The sequence below is a fragment of the Hemibagrus wyckioides genome, linkage group LG13, assembly GCF_019097595.1.
Source record: "Hemibagrus wyckioides isolate EC202008001 linkage group LG13, SWU_Hwy_1.0, whole genome shotgun sequence".
NCBI lineage: Eukaryota > Metazoa > Chordata > Actinopteri > Siluriformes > Bagridae > Hemibagrus > Hemibagrus wyckioides.
In genome coordinates this window covers 21,141,561-21,158,629 of record NC_080722.1, presented here as the reverse complement: position 1 = coordinate 21,158,629, position 17,069 = coordinate 21,141,561, and the positions used below count along the sequence as shown (strand labels likewise).

The 17,069-nt window shown below is 42.8% G+C and overlaps 1 protein-coding gene across 5 annotated transcripts in view; it reads right to left on the bottom strand.

The window, feature by feature from the left end:
* Positions 1-15,301, bottom strand: part of raraa (retinoic acid receptor, alpha a) — a 90,321-nt gene extending 75,020 nt beyond the window's left edge. For 3 of the 5 annotated variants that reach the window (XM_058406233.1, XM_058406239.1, XM_058406235.1), the window contains exon 1: positions 14,961-15,301. The gene's annotated coding sequence lies outside the window, so the exon portion shown is untranslated. Of the gene's footprint in view, positions 1-6,602; positions 6,697-14,960 lie in introns of all 5 variants that reach the window. The other 2 variants (XM_058406234.1, XM_058406240.1) reach the window with 1 other exon arrangement.
* Between the last annotated feature and the right edge of the window lie 1,768 nt (positions 15,302-17,069).

The window sequence follows — 17,069 nt, the reverse complement described above, 5'->3', positions numbered from 1 at the left end:
CAACACCGTACGAGGTTCTCGATGGGATGCCATGACAGTAGAGATGGTTCTGACTAGATTTGCCTTAACAATTCATGAGAGTTGCTGTGCTGATCTCACTGGCCTCTAAAGCAAACAGTGGAAGTATAAATAAATGTGCGTGCTCACACACCCGGGAATCAGCAGGACACTATGTCCCACTCCACAGGCCAATATATCTGAAGTTAGACTTCTGCACCACCTGAACACCAAAGCTGCCTCCTATTGGCTTTGGCTTCCCCTTTCAGTTTCCCAGAGGAATTTGCAGGAATCCTGGAAAGCTTCCGTGTCACACTGAGTATGGAGCTGAGAACCAACAGCAGGACAATGGGAGAGGAGTTCCAGGGACATGAGCTTGGAGACCCCCTGTGGAAACAAAACTATAAACTCTGAAACTCCAGAGCCAAGGGAGGGTCAAACAGAGCCTTGCTGCATACAGAAACAATTAATATTCCTTGACAAGAGTGGCGTAATATGGACCGCAGCTGCATGGGGACAGTATTTTTCTGATTCAAGCTCGAGTGAAAAGCCTTGATACTGTAAATCACTGTTCCACGCAGTGATGAACCCCAGAGTCAACTCAGGTTTCAGAGTTATTCAGCGAGATCACATTACAAAACTGTAAACAAACAAATCTCATTTGGGAAGCTGGACATTCTGAGTCTCTTCAACTGCGACCTTGGCCTAAGCTCCAAAGCTGTAACACTTTTTTTTATCACAAGGTGTAACCTAAACCACAAGTCAGTAATTAAAATGAAATAAAACACTGAAAGATCATGGACCCAAACAGTATAGATTTCAGACTTATTTCTCTCACAAATCATTCAGAAGCATCAGAAAGAGAGCAAAGCGTGCTTGTAAGCTTATTCTGAAGTTAGTCCAGGAGGCAGGTTTTTGGTCCACATCCACTCATTTTGCACAATAAAGACATCATCTCCGTCCGAGACGCTTCACGCAACACAAAACAACATGCCATTAGCCATAAATTAAACACTGGAATTTATTAGCCATTTGGTGTTCATGGTGCCCCCTGAAACCAAAGGCCAAGTTCTCAAAAGCCAAACTTCACAATGAGCGAGCGAGGGCATATTCTCATGCTAATCCCAGTAATTGTTCGGGCTCTTCTTCCCTGAACTGGTAGGAGATGATTTAGGGCGACAGTGTTGCTTTAAGAGCTGCCTGTAGGGGGTGGAGGGGGATGTCGTAGATCACTGCTCTCATTAATCAATTAACACGACCCCCTTCCAGCCACCTGTCCAACAGACTTCGCTTAGCATAACATTCCAAAGCTTGATGATGCATCTAGATAAAGCCAGAGCATTAATCCTCCCTGCTAGCACACCCTCTTTTCTTCTCTTCTGCATTTGAAATATTCTGCTGAAAGACGGAAAAGTAACTGTTTCCAGTGAGAAAGCTTACCGAAATAAAATGAACCTATTCTTTTACAAACCTTGATCAGGTTATTGTTATTAGGAATGCACCAAAAGTAAAATCAATGCAATGTAGTGAAGAAATTCTTGACTAACAAGAGCATCACACTTTACAACTCCTTTCAGCCGTAATGAGAATTAGAAACAGTGGTTAATTTGAGCTGTTGTGCACGCCTCATTTCTGCCGCCTTCAAATAGTACTCGTGACTCGTTAAGTGTTGCCAGATTGAGCAGGATTCCCTGCAGTCAGGCTGTTTTAATGAGCTTGACATGAATACATAGGGTTTATGAATATCTTTTTTTTTTTTTTTTCATTTCAGAGGCGGTTTATAGTAATCTGGATTTAAATTCAGTTTTTTACTTTGCTTGTCAATGAAGTTTCAATCAAAATCCAAATACATTTTATTCAGTTATCTGAAATGAAAGGATCTAATAAAGATTTCCTTTAAAAAAATAAAAGGTGAGGTTCACGCCTCGGCATGATGTTGGCTAAGCGTCAGGCAGTAAGTACAGGAAACCTCTGATGAGTTGACAATACTGACATCGAAGGAATCCTCAAGGAATCCTACAGCAAATCACATCTGGAGCGAGAAAAGCAGAGACTCGAGCAAAGAGCAAAGAAAAGAGTCTGTTTAAAATATTTCATGATTCGAAAATGTATCTGACTCAGTTCAAGCACCTCTGCTCAGATCGAATGTCCAGAAATGGTTAAACACGTGGCTGAGAGCGATGTCAAGATGGTTTTTATGTGAATTAGCCTCCTGACGAGACCCTCATGGCCAGACGGTCTCTTTTCAACAGCCCCCTATTCTCTCTGAATAATAGTGCACTCACCAGAAACCCACACTTTAGCTTTTTTGTAATTCAAAACCTGGTTCTTTCTTTGAAACAGGCTGAAATGGGCTACGATCCTCAAGCGCTTGGTGAGCAGACATGGAGACAGCAGATTTTTTATTAAGGAAAGGCACCAGGCATCAAGACGTCAGGCTTTAAATCCCTGGGAATGGTCAGTGGGTCCACAAGCGTCATCCGAGTTTACAGAGCAGGAAGTTGTAGGATAACTGGAAGATAACTTCATACAGTGACGTGTTCTGCAGCTGTTGAGTGTCATTTCCACCTGCGAGACGATTCGCCAAGAGGCCACGGTGCCCTGAATTCTGTGGTCTGAAGTTACAAAAGCGACTACACGACAAACAGCTGCAGCCCGGACTCCTGCTTGCTACCACAGCTGCGAATGTGTTGCAATGCAAACGCAACTTTTTGCAATTGCAGAAATCTTATTTTCGGAAATTATTAGAGTGTCTCCCATTACACAAAAAGAGCTTAAGAGGTCTTAAGAGGTACAATATCACTGACGATCAGTGAACAACTCCCATTTCCTTATCGAACAACAAGTAAACAGAGTTTCCTTCAAGTGAAAGAAGATTGCACAGCCACATCAGAAACCCCTCGGAGGATTCTTGCTCAAGACGTACACCGGTCCCACGCAATACAGGCCACGCTTCTGTGCGCTATAAAGATTTTTCTTTAAGGAAGGGAACTTGCAATCGTTGTGAAATGCCTCAAGATGTCAGCAAGGAGGCAACAAATGGGAAAGAAAAAACCATTCTGATGATGGCATCCTTGCTGTCCTCGCTGTTTCTCGTCCAGCTAAAGTTCTCTCTCCTGTGAGAAACTTAAAACTGTGCAGCACTCATGGGTCATGGGTCAGAACAAAGAAAGCAAGGCAAAAACCAGCAGAGGCATTTCATTTAGAAAGAACTTGCCTCGAACAACATGACTTCGGAGATGGAGAGAGCCGAACACGGATTCGAATCCAAGCCGAAGTACATTTGCATAACTCTTTGTTACTACAGGAAGTGTAGATATGAGGCATCTGGGGCCAAAAGCAAACAACAAAAAGTGCTTTCTGATTTCTGCAAGCCCACACCATGGATACCATCAGGAATTTGAATATCTTACGCTGTTGTGTCATGCTGACTAATCTAAAATCTAATTCTCTACTGAATTTCGCTTGCTGAGGAAATAGATCTGATATATACCTGTTAAAGACAACCTATAAGAAAAGTGTCCTGTTTATATCCTCGCTAGCTTGATTCAGCATGATTCATTTGTACTAATCATTTCACATTAGGAATGGCACAGAACCCAGTATCTAAAACAATAATGGGCCAAAACCAGCAAAAAATGGTGGATAAGATATCGCAGGAAATTTCAGACATCTGTAATACATACAGGCAAAGACTGGAACTGGGTTTGGAAAAGAAATTTATTTTTGGAACTAGAAATATTTTACATATAAGACTGGGCTGGGCTTTTTAGGATTGATTTTATTACATCTGTTTTTTATTATATTTAAAAAAGTGATTTTTGTGGAGAAAACTATATTAAATGGGTATTTGTATTGGCTAAAACACAAGATTTTGGTATTTAAAAAGAAAAAGTGATCCCTGCTTGAAATGACAAACTGTCTGGTGTCCATATTTTCTACTAATGTTCTGCCCTTCAAATAAAATAACCCACCCTAAGTAATATAACTTTAAGTGTAATAATATAACCTCCCCCTCCTGCATGTCCAGTCACAATTTGACCCCCCTCCCCCACACCCAGTCACGTTTTAAGCCCATCCCCCACACCCAGTCATGTTCCAACCCCCCTCCCCAGCCACAATTTTATCCACCCTCCCTCACACCCAGTCACATTTTAACCCCATCCCCCACACCCAGTCACGTTCCAACCCCCCTCACCTATGTCCAGCCACATTTTAACCCCCCTCTTCCACAACCAGTCACGTTCCAACCCCCCTCTCCTAAACACAGTGACGTTTCAACCCCCCCATGCGCAGTCACGTTTTAACCCCGTCTGCCACACCCAGTCACATTCCAAACCCCCTGCCCCCCACCCAGTCAAGTTCCAGCACCCCCTCCCCCATGCCCAGCCACATTTTAACCCCCCAACCCCCAGTCAAGTTCCAACACCCCCTCCCCCACACCCAGGCATGCTTCAACCCTCCTCCTCCACCCAGTTACGGTTCACCTTCCCCTCCCCCACACCCGGTTACGTTGCACCTCCCCCTCCCTTACGCTCAAATCAGGTGTTACCTGACCCACATACCCAGTCAGGATGCACCTTTCCCCCTCCTCCACATGATTTTACCCCCATACACACCCTGTCACATTTCACCTCCCCCTCCCAACACCCAGTTAAAGTTTCACTTGCTCCTCCTCCACACCCGGACATGTTTCACCTCTCTCTTCTTTGGGGTGGCAATAACACACTCCAAATGCTATCCACCCACCTCTGCATGCATGAGTCCACAGATGCCCACGATTGCCTACTGTCACTGTGATTGATAAAGAAGAGAGAACATGCCGCCCCTCCCTCTTTAAGAGCATGGCAAATTTTGCTCTCTTAGGCTTTCAGCCACAAATGGCTGTGGCATCAAAGGGGTTTGAATTTATGGATGATGGGTTGAAGGTTTTTTTTTTTTTGAGCTTTTTGGAATGTCAATCAAATCCCCGCCCACCTGAACAGTCTATTTCACTGAGAAATACGTTGCAGAATAAAGATGTTCAGACTTCGGTTATAAATCACGCAGTGACAAATTGAAGTGGCCTTTAAGATGCCATCACCGAACCCACGTCCCATCCCTACAGGTTTTATAGCTGTGTGGCAGGACAGGGATCAAAGGTCAAACCCAGTGACATTTTCAGGGCCAAAGGGTGATGAGCAGCATTTATAACAACTAAAGCATTCTCTGCAAATAAATTGCCCTAGCAACCAGCTGAAAGACCTTCACCACTGCTATCTTGTCAACCTTGGGTACTAATGAAGACCTACTACTAGTGGTGCTTCATACTGCGTGTGTGCGCGTGTGTGTGTGTGTAGCAGTGAGTAGCCGAGAAGCCAACAAGCCGAGCTGGCACCATCCTCTTTAGTGCTTACTGAAGAGTTACGTCAGGGATGGAGGTTTTTCTTTTTCTCTTTCTTTTTCTCTTTTTTGTTTTTAACGATCACGGGCTGAACTGAATCAGCTCCAGATGCTGGCTAACAATCAGACTACTGGCACGTCACGCATCTTTAAAAGCTGTTAAAATTACATTAAACACACAATAGAACGGGCCAAAATAAAGAGGGGAGGAAAAAGAGCTGGAAGTCATATACCCTGTATGAGGTATGTTTACCGCAAATCCAAATCGGCCGATTCCAAAACTCTGGCCACTGGGCAGTGACGGCTCTCAGAACAAAGGTCGTTTGTGCGCAAGTTGCAGAAGAGGCGAGTTACAACACTAAAGCCTTCAGTGTTGGCTAAAAGACACGTTCTGGGCTTGTATGCGTCGTTCCCCACCCACCTGCTGTTTACAGTACAGTGGAGATGTTCCTCAGTGGAATTCAGTACATTACTTATTCCCCAGTGCTCCTTAATTCTGATTGGTCAGAAAGTGCTAATTAAATTTCGACAACAGCAGCTCTGACAATAATGCAGTTTTATTCTTTTTTGTGCTTTACACATAAAAAGATAAAGAAGATAGGAAGGTGTGGTGATGAGTCAATTTAAAAAAAATGTTAATTGTCAAGCTGGTGATTGAAGAACTGTGGCAGAGGACACTTTCAGGAAAGTTGAGTGGAAAGAGCATGGTGTAGGTTTTGGCCCATTTTTGGGTGCAGATGTGCAAGAAAATGAGGACTTTGGAAAGCAAAACAAACTGAGAACAAAACAAATGGCGTGCACAACGGGCTTCTTTCACTTTAAATTTCGTAACTCTCCCCACTTTCAACCAGCCACAAATGTTCTGTCAGAGGAACCCATAAACCAAAAACGTTGCTTCTCTGACAACATGCGATGAAGCACTGTGTTTGTGAAAACTCATTTCACAAAACAAGGTTTCGATGTTTTCCCCAAAGGATTCTTCCACATGATGGATTTGAGCATTGTGAAAGACTCGTTAAGGGGTGATTTGTTAACGTTGATCTCCGAGTCCTTGCACTAGTTGCCATGGGTTTCCCATTTAGATGTGCAACTCCTTCCATCGGGAGGTGAAGTTAATGGGAATTTAAAACTGAAATATGTTGCAGGCTTTTGACGAATGCATTTTTGAAGGGGGTTTGTGCAAGGAATGCAATAGAACTGATAGCAAGATCAAATAAATGAACCTGTGATGCTGGGAGGCCTGTCTCGGGGATCCATTTTCACCAAGGAGAGCCCGACTCCTGGGAATACACCCCTCTGAGCCAAATGTAAACGTCTCTGTTTTAAAACAAAAAAAAAAGTGGTGTGTTAGAGCACCTATGGGACTTTTATAACATTTATGAATTACACCAAGCCTCAAGTTTCCATGCCTAAGCTTCCATCTTTTTGTGGAAAAATAAAAAATAAAAAATCCCACCACTGACCGAAAAAAGCAAGCTGAGACGAGCTGTGACCTTATTCACTTTAACCAAAGAAAATATTCCCCTTAACATACAGTAACACTGTATGGAGTAAAATACACATGTCACCTAAGGTTAAAAATAAAGCATGAGCATCGGATCACACACAACAAACACAAACCAGCAAAAGCGTTACCTCTGGGCCAGAGTCAGCACATTTAATGCACACGAGGGCCCAAACAACACACTAGGGATGTTTACTACGCTCGGACCTGAGGAAAATGCGGCTCCTCAAGAGGAAAATGAGGCCATTTTTAACTCCCCAGCTCTCGGCTATAATGGCCGTGGTCAATGGAGTGTGTGGGGCCGCTGTTCCAGCACAGGCGATACGGAAGCGTGGGTTCATAAATTACAAAACATTGCGGGGACGAGGCCTAATCACCTCTGCGCTGTCACCTAGCAGAAGGGGGAGCTGGTTTAATTTACGCCGACACATCCGTCACTGCTCAGGCTAATTTCATTCACACCAGCTCTCAGACTGTGGGAGAGCTTCAGTGCTATGTTTCTGTGGCTCACCACTATTTAGGGTTTGGGTTGTTTTTTCTCCCCTAAGGGTTGATGTATCTCATTAATGGCCTCTTTGGTACCTCCTACAGAGAGTCAGAGGGGAATGTACGAAAAACGGCTGCTGCAGTGTGCGTCCAACAAGCATACAAAGAACGTTCAGGATTGTGGGATTGAACCAGCATTATGCGAAAGCAGTTCAACTATGTGGGCAATTACTGCCAAGGATGGAATCTCCAGACCGCTTGGTCTACAGCCAAACAGACTTGTGCTGTGATTTTGCAGCTTTTAGGAGGAGACACTACGCATAATTCTCATAAAACCCAAATTAAAAAGGTAACCGGATCAGATTTATTGGCTCTTTTGAGGAAGAACACAACAAAAATTATCCCGGGAAATCTCTCAGTATGAAATATTTTGATGTTCTGATAGATTTAGGCAATAATCTAGTAAAGAATAAACCACAACGTGTGGTGCAGTTCGAGTAAAATAATCAGCCATGCGGGTGGTGTAATCTTTTAAATCTTATTACACAAGCAAGCTGCCTACGTTACAGCTTTATATATTCACAAACATGTCGTACTTTTTATCTGTTTATAATTACTTTTAAGTTATCACTTACGTACGTATAAACAGTCTCGTTTTTCACTCTCTTGTTTTTAATCACAGCTTGTTAACTGAAAAAATGTAAAGCTCCAACTCCACTGTTCTGAAGAAAATTTCAGCTTCTACACAGAACCATTAATTGTTCTTCCTGGAGATGGACAAGCAAAAAAATCTTATTATTTATCTGTAATAGGTGCAAGGCCTATTAGGATCTCAGAAACTCCATGTTTTTAATGACGCATGAGTAAGAACATGTTGAATGATTTGAAAGTGTAACAATATCCTCATGCGATGATGCTGGACTTTAAATGCGCTGCTTGGAGATTTTGGGTTCCTTTTATTGGTCATATCTGGCAACCCTTCCTGTAATTTCATGAGGCAGCAGTTTCCGACACTCATCAAGTGCCTCTGTGTCTCTTTGCACTTAGTTTGTGCACTACTACATCAACAAAGCAGAAGGTCACAAGAAGGTGGTGTGATGTGTGCGAATTTTAGAATTATGCAAGTTGTGAAAGTTGAGTGAGGACATCTGGCCAAAAAACTGCAGTGTGCAACAATGGAGCTTGCTTTGGTAACCCGCAGTTTTATTTACAGCGCCTCACCGGATTAATAATCTGAATCCAGAACTATCTGGATCCTAATCTGTTTCCCATCACGAAAAGAGAGCAGCTTCTCTCTAGACTTTTGCAGCGATTGCTCTGAAGGATGCTAAGGGTGCCAATACTTTTATATAAAAGTGTGTGTGTGTGTGGGGGGGGGATCGGGGGGGCTATCCAGTTGTATGATCCATCCAAAACTAACTCAAACAGTGTTTGAGGGAATAGTGCACATGGTGCTTCCTAACGTTCTCTGGAATGTTCTAGAGATGTCTATAGAAATACGCTAGAGTAATACATCTTTACCAGTCCTCACTGCACTCTCCATATAAAACACCTTCACACACACACACACACACAGTGAGAGCAAACCCATCTGACGTTCTGACTCCACACACACACACACCCAGAGAGACAAAATGAAGATGAAACACAATAGAACTCAAGCGGCCCTCGAGGCAAGGAGCACTTCCAGCAAATTAGCGACAAATTGAGAGGGAGAAAAGGAGGAGAATTAGAATCCTGGCTGAAGTGGAAGGAGAGGACTGTGTAACAAGATAGAGAATGGTGGCAGGAAAAGGGAGGGAGGGCGGTGGTGGTGGTTGTGTGAATCAGATTTTCTATGACAATGTGCTTAAGATTGCCGTTTCAAAGGAAGAACAGATCATCCGTCAAAACTAATGGTGCTGTCCTGCAGGGAAAAGCAACAGCCCAGAGGAGGCCATTTATTATAGGGGAGGGGATTTGGAAGGAGGGATAGGTACTGTACTTACAGCTCCAAACCTCTACCCAAGCTTCTAATCCTCCTAATATGTATATAAATGCATCAAATCCAGCACCAGATACCACCAGCACAGGGGGGGATAAATGCATTTAACTCTGAACGTCACTGGTGCATATGAACGTAGTGTGGATTTCCGAGGTGGCCGAGCCTGTCTCGACTAATCTGCAGCTTGAAATCCTAGGCATGAGCAGGACCGAGAGAGAGAGAGAGAGAGAGATATGAAGAAATGCTGCTACATTGATACACACTAAAATAAAAGGCTCTTTCACTACAAAAGGTCACCAGGTTCAGTTACAGTCTGGTATGATTAACTCTGTGGCGGAAAACAGCGCTTTTTATAGCCATGGACTCTTGATATGTGTAATGATACTGTAGTGTAACAGCGGCGAATTACAAAACCACGTCAGCACTTTCACGACAAATAAAAGGCCGAACAGCTTGTTCCAGTTGAGATGCTGATAGCAGGGAAAGGACATGAAGCCAAGAGCTGCAATGCTCCATGATTATTATTATGATTATGGCTTATTTCTTCCTAACTACACATATGGGCTTTTCTTTTTCAATTGGACCAGGAATGTAGAAGCTCCACGGGATGCCTTTCCTCAATTCCTCTTACCGAAAACAAGCTCAAGCCAGTGGAGTCTGTTTTCAGACTTACTTTCTCGAAGTTTCTCTCCGGTTATTGTTAGCTCGGCCCCAGGAGAATCCCACATCCCACCTTGTCTCCCTTCTGCTTGTTGTCAAATCCGTGGCTGCTTCTTTCCCATGGATAAAGTCGAGTATCATGGTGTCGACCCAGGAAGCACCTGAAGAGAGGCCACTTGGCAGGAGAGACCTCTTTTACTGTAAGCACTTGTGAGAGTACTTCGCCAAATGTGTTGCAGAAAAAGGCGCGCCCCCTTTAAGAGGCTGAAAGAGGCAGCTGAGTTATCCTATCTCTCTGACCTAGTTGCTCCCTCTCCCTCTCTCATCTCTCCATTCTTCATCTTGCTGGGATCTGTGCTGTCTGACACGTGAAAACTTTAATACCATCAAAGACGCAGGAGAAATAGCCGCAAAGACGGGGTGGGTTTGAGGGGGGATATAAAAAGAAAAGCCTTCATCCCTTGCGATAGAGTCAAGTCCTGGTGTGGACTCACTAATAGCAGAAGAGCATCAGCATTCACGGAGCTTCCGCGCTCGTCTCTCGGCACATCATAGGGGTTTAACTTCCCAATCCTGCCTTTCATTCACAATCTCTCTGCACTTTTCAGGCCTTTCCCACACTCCTTCTCTCCCCAGAGGCACTACATGGCGAATCACATGTTACTGCGGCTACACCAAACCCTCGTAACCTCATTGTCCTGCGACCGCCGCATTACCCGCAATGCTCACTCTGGAGAAACGTCCTCGGCTGCTGCGCTTGTCTCGAGGAATACAAGACAGATTACACCGATTAGTTAAGTATTAGTTAAGTATTGCTGGAAGCTGTCCAACGCTTATCAAACATCTCCTAATGGCTCATAGCTTCTGTGATAACCATCTTGGAAAACAAATTATATTGTGCAAATTATCCAAAATAATGGCTTATGTGTTTCCAGAATCGACTTCAACCTCCACTATAAACAACCAGTTATGAAACAAAGACAAAACTTTATGATCTCTTCTCTGAGCAGGACAGCGGAAGTCCATCTTGGCAAATGAGGTTTTACACCTCTGCATGCCACAGCTCGACTCCTCAGCCCTAATTTGTCTATGTGGTTTGGGTTGATCTGTTCGCCTCACTTGGTCTGACCACATCAATACAAGGCCAGAACGAGTGGGAGGCTCCTGGCAGCCGAGTACCAGCCCAATAGCATGGCACATGGCTGAGTGCTCTCCAAAAACAGAGCCTGCTTGCTTCAGAGCCAGACAGCCTCCAGAAATGGATTCCACAGCCTCATTCCAGACCTAATGCAATCTAAAATCAGTGTGTACTTCCAGAATCTGCTCCTGGAGTTAATATTCTAGAGAAACAATGCCTGATTTCTTCAGTGCCAACATCACAGACTTCCAAAGATAAAATCCTCCCCAAATAGAACATGCCTCCAGAGCCAAGAGTCTCCAGAAACAGAACTTGTATTGAGAGATAACGTTCTCCACATACAGAAACAGTCTCAAGAGATGACGCTATCCAGAAACAGATCCTCTTTTCAGAGCTAATGTTCTCCAGAAACAGATCCTGTCTCCAGATATAATGTTCTCCAGAAACAGAACCTCTCTTCAGATATAATGCTCTTCAGAAACAGAACCTGTCTCCAGATATAATGTTCTCCAGAAACAGATCCTGTCTCCAGATATAATGTTCTCCAGAAACAGATCCTGTCTCCAGATATAATGTTCTCCAGAAACAGAACCTGTCTCCAGATATAATGTTCTCCAGGAACAGAACCTGTCTTTAGATATAATGCTCTTCAGAAACAGAACCTGTCTCCAGATATAATGTTCTCCAGGAACAGAACCTCTCTTCAGATATAATGTTCTCCAGGAACAGAACCTGTCTTCAGATATAATGTTCTCCAGGAACAGAACCTGTCTTCAGATATAATGTTCTCCAGACACAAAACCTGTCTTTAGATATAATGCTCTTCAGAAACAGAACCTGTCTCCAGATATAATGTTCTCCAGGAACAGAACCTCTCTTCAGATATAATGTTCTCCAGAAACAGAACCTGTCTCCAGATATAATGTTCTCCAGACACAAAACCTGTCTTTAGATATAATGCTCTTCAGAAACAGAACCTGTCTCCAGATATAATGTTCTCCAGACACAAAACCTGTCTTTAGATATAATGCTCTTCAGAAACAGAACCTGTCTCCAGATATAATGTTCTCCAGACACAAAACCTGTCTTTAGATATAATGCTCTTCAGAAACAGAACCTGTCTCCAGATATAATGTTCTCCAGAAACAGAACCTGTCTCAGATACAATGTTCTCCAGAAACAGAACCTGTCTTCAGATATAATGTTCTCCAGAAAGAGAACCTGTCTCCAGATATAATGTTCTCCAGAAACAGAACCTGTCTTCAGAGCTAACACTCTCCAAAAACAGACCCTGTCTCCAGATCTAAAACTCAGAAACAGAACCAAAATAATGTTCTCCAGAAACCAAACCTATCTCCAAACATAACATTTTCCAAAAACAGAACCTGTCTCCAGAGCAAACAATTTTCCAGGAACAGAGCCTACTTTAAATGGAGCCATTCCAAAAAACAAAGCCATTGTCCAGATATCCAGATAATGCTTAAAATGAACTTTATATAAACAGAGCCTGTTCTTAAAGCTTAACACCTTCTAGAAATAAAACAGAGCAGGAATAATGTCTTCCAGAAACAGACTCTGTTTCCTTCAATACCAGAGCCCCTCAAAATTAAACCTGCTTGCTGACCATGTTCTCCAGAATCAGAACCTTGCTATCTTTAGAGCAGGCCTCCAGAAATAATGTCCTCTGGACAGAACCTACTTCCTTTCCAGGTAATCAACCTCCAGATAAATGAGCTCTATGATAAGAGACTGCTCTGAGGGTTAATAATCTCAAGAAACTTCCAAGTTCTTCCAGAGTAGAACAGAACCTGTATTCTTCGGAAATGCTTGCTTTCCAAGCCAAAGAGCCTCAAAAAACAGCACATGACTTAGACCCAAACAACCTGCGGAATCAGACATCACTTCCTGAGCCGCTGTTGTCCAGAACCAGAGCTGGCTTTCATCGGTTATATGTCCTTCAGAAACAGAACCCGTATCGAGAGATAACGTTCTCCAGAAGCAGAACCAGTCTCAAGAGGTAATGTTCTCCAGAAACAGAACCTGTGTCAGACCCAAACAACCTGCAGAAACAGAGCCTGCTTCCCGAGCTGCCGCTGTCCAGAACCAGGGCTGGCTTGTCTCAGTTGTATGTCCTTCAGAAACAGAGCCTGTTTTCTTCATAGACAAAAAAAAAAAAAAGAAAAAAAAAGCTACGTCTGGTTCCTTCAGAGCCTAAACAACTTCTGGGAACTGCTTCCAGAGATAACGGCCTCTGGAAACAGAGCTTTAATTTCCTTGTTGATCTGAAATATAAACTTTGTAGGAAGTCAAGAGAATAAACAGGATTTTTGAAGAGTCTGGTCATCTTTAGTAATTAATACTCCACACACACCAAACCACCATCACGCTGAGCTGTAACTGAGAGTGAAACTAACTCTCTAGACTGGAATCCTTTGACACCCAGTATGATGAGCTTTTCAGAAAGACATATTAGTAGGTTTCGCTGCAAAAAAAAAAGAGATGTTTATAGGTTGGGGAAAAAAGGCACAAAGCAAGGAACAATCGGTGCACAAGCAATCCACAAATCCGTAACTGGTTTAACTTGAGCTTTAATTGTAGATCTGACAGTTTGACACCATCAGGACCCAGTAGGGTGACACAGCGCTATGCTAAGCCCTGCAACAATGGCGCCATTGTCACAATCACAATCCACTGTATTGTGTGTGTGGGATTTTTTTTTTTTGGTACACTCTACATTGACACACTCCGGTCCTCTACAAAACACTCTGAAAACGTCCAGTCCTTCTGCCGTCCTCTCTCTAAAAACAATCTGTTCCAAGTACCATGCGGGGGAAAAAAATAAGTTAAATAAACCATCAGAAACTCGACGGCTGAAAAAGAAATAAATAATTTTTGCCAGGAGATGTTGAGTCACTATCAGGTTTTTTTTTCTCTCTCTTGGTTTTTCCATTCTGTTTTCTGGCGTTTGTCTTATAAGGAAGTGGAGAGAGGGGGGAAAAGTGTTTTTTTTTCTGGTGGAACTGGTGTGTCTGAAGAATTGATTGAGACAGAACAGTGCAACATGAACACACTTGTCAGAGTAAACAGTGATTAAACACAATGCAAATGATTCTTTTTATTCCGAGTGCTGGATTCCGATTGGTCAGAAGGTGTCGGGTCATTATTTATAATAGCAGCTCTTTATACAAGAGCTTAATGCATTGTGACATCATAGTCTGTAACGAAACTTGATTTCCACCTTTAATTTGAGCTAATCAACAGGTTAAGCTATAAGGCAGGTGAGGTATGTAATGCACAGTAAGTACTTCGCCTTGTTAAGAGAGCGATGCAGCAGCGCTTTTATCTGTCCAGCTCACTCCAGATTTTTCTAATACTCCTGTCAGCGCCACTGCGCTCGTCATCTTGCAGCTCTCTGACTAGCTCGCTAATTGTTTGCTGGATTTCGCATCAACATGATGTCCAACATCGCTGGGAAATGCTGCATGACAAAAAAAAAACACCCGCTTGAGCTTTCTGCTCTGAGGCTCTGACGTTTATGTCACTTTATGTGTGATATCTGTGCTTGTAATAAGTGTCCCCCTGTGACGTCAGAGCAACAACACAACCCCTGACTTCTCACAACAAACATCAGACGAATAAATAATCCAGTCTAAACCCATCTGATGAGGTTCAGGGTGGAGGTGAACTTGAACGTGTCAGGATGAGAAATGCTGCTGGATAGGATGACAGGAGCAGATCGTATAGGACGCAGCACATGTCGGGAGTTTCGAGAAGAAGAAGGAAATTAAAAAAAAAAACCTCAAGAATACCTGAAAGCTGTAACCTGTTGGCTCCGCCCACCGGCGTCTCGCGACCGATCGCAGTTCCTCTTCCCGGCTCGGTTCTGACGCGGTGTGCGGTGATGATGTTACTCCAGGCTGTCGTGCCGCCGTTTGTTCGTGCCGTACGTGTGTGTGTGTGTGTGTGTGTGTGTGTGTGTAACCCTCCCTGAGCACAAGTGACCTCCAAATGGGAAATAGGAAAAGCAGGCTCAGAAACGGCGCGCGCGTTGGACCGACTCGGACGGAGAGACGGGAAGTGGGAACGGAGCTCCGCGCGAGGCTGAGGAAGCGACAGCGGCCATTTGGAGTCACGTGCCTGCGTGTGCAAGTGTGTGTATGTGTTTTGTGAAACCCGACGCGCGCGAATGACCCCGCCCCCCTCCCTTCTCCGTTTCCTCTCGCGCAGCGCCGGTCCGTCTGGCGGGGGAGTGTCCCCGTTAACCCTTGTCTCAATTTCTGAGGTTACATAATGGCCTAATATCCAGCGCTGTTCCACTGTACTGCGGGTTTTAACCACTCAGCCTCCCGGTTCTCATGAACATTCTGCTGCAGGAACAAAAAATCCCAACATTCACGAAGTTACACTGCAGCAGCAGCATTCTGATAAATGCCTGCAACTTTATTATCTATTATTTTCTTAGTCTGCGGCCTAGTGAGCCATGATGGATGTATACATGGACAGAGAGCACTTTTGCACGTCTCTTGCACACGTACACGTACATGTAAATGTATTTTACCCCCCAGAAATATGACACAGTCGCAGGTCACGGCACCATCAACTAAGGGCGTGGCTTGTTTGACTGACAAGCTCTCATAAATCATCCTCCCCGCATCTTACAGAAAAAAAGTATCACGATTTATCATCTTCTAGTAAAATGTGATGACACGTGACACATGTTAAAGTGCGTTTGAAGATGTTATGCCCTGACATTGCACATCACATGAATTTGATGCATGTGGGTGTCACGGACACTGTGATCATTAATACCACGTGAAAAAAAGATGAATTCATGGTGTGCGTGTGTGTGTTTTCTTAAAAAGCAAAGTTATTGTAGAAATGACGTGAAAATAAAAATATACATGGTGGTAAAATTAAGAAATTAATTTTTTTGGGAAAAAATCACATTCAGCAAAAGAATACTGAAAATAAGAAATAATGTTAAAATTATGTGAAAAGCACAGCAACAAGTATGTATAAATAAAAAAGTAAATAATAATAGTAGGTATTTGTTATTATTATTATTATTATTATTATTCAAATCACATTCAGTAAATGAATCATGAAGAAAAATCAAATGAAAATAAGAAATAATGTTAAAATCATGTGAAAAGCACAGCAGCAATTATGTATAAATAAAACATGTAAATAATAATAATAATAATAATAATAATAATAATAATTATTATTATTATTATTAGTAGTAGTAGTAGTAGTAGTAGTAGTAGTAGTATTAATAATAATAATATAAGTATAATATCTGGGAAACATCCATAAAACATAACAAACCATTTTTCACGTGAATCGTGTGAATATTTGCAGCGCAGGTTCTCAGATTAAATCAGAAATTCCTTCACTACACAGTGTGGCTAAGACAGACTCTGACATCATGTGATAATATAATCCTCATAAACCTTCAGGAGTTATTTTAAAATCCTAAACGAGACAGCTTTACACTTTCTGACGTTTCATTAGCAGATGTCCTGCTGAAGTCACAGAGGCTGTTAAGAACTGGAGAGAGACATTTCAGACTTGGTGTTAACATTAACGTTAGCATTAGCATTAACCCCCTGTTGAGAAAAATTACCGAAACCATTACACTTGGCTCGTGTTGTTTTTATGGTCAGTGATTTGGTGCATTTTGGGCTTTTCCCTAACGGCGCTGTCTCATAATTAAATTGTAAATTGTGATAATGGTTGAACAGGTGACCTGTGACTGAGTCTGTGGCCTTTTAATGGTGTTTCTTACAGACCAAGGAAACAGGAAGGCACTGAAATAAACAGCATTTTTTCACATCATTTTTTATTTCTTTTTATATAACATAATGCGTTACGGTGGGTTACAAGATGTTTGAGGGTGTTTCAGTGTTTTTATAGTG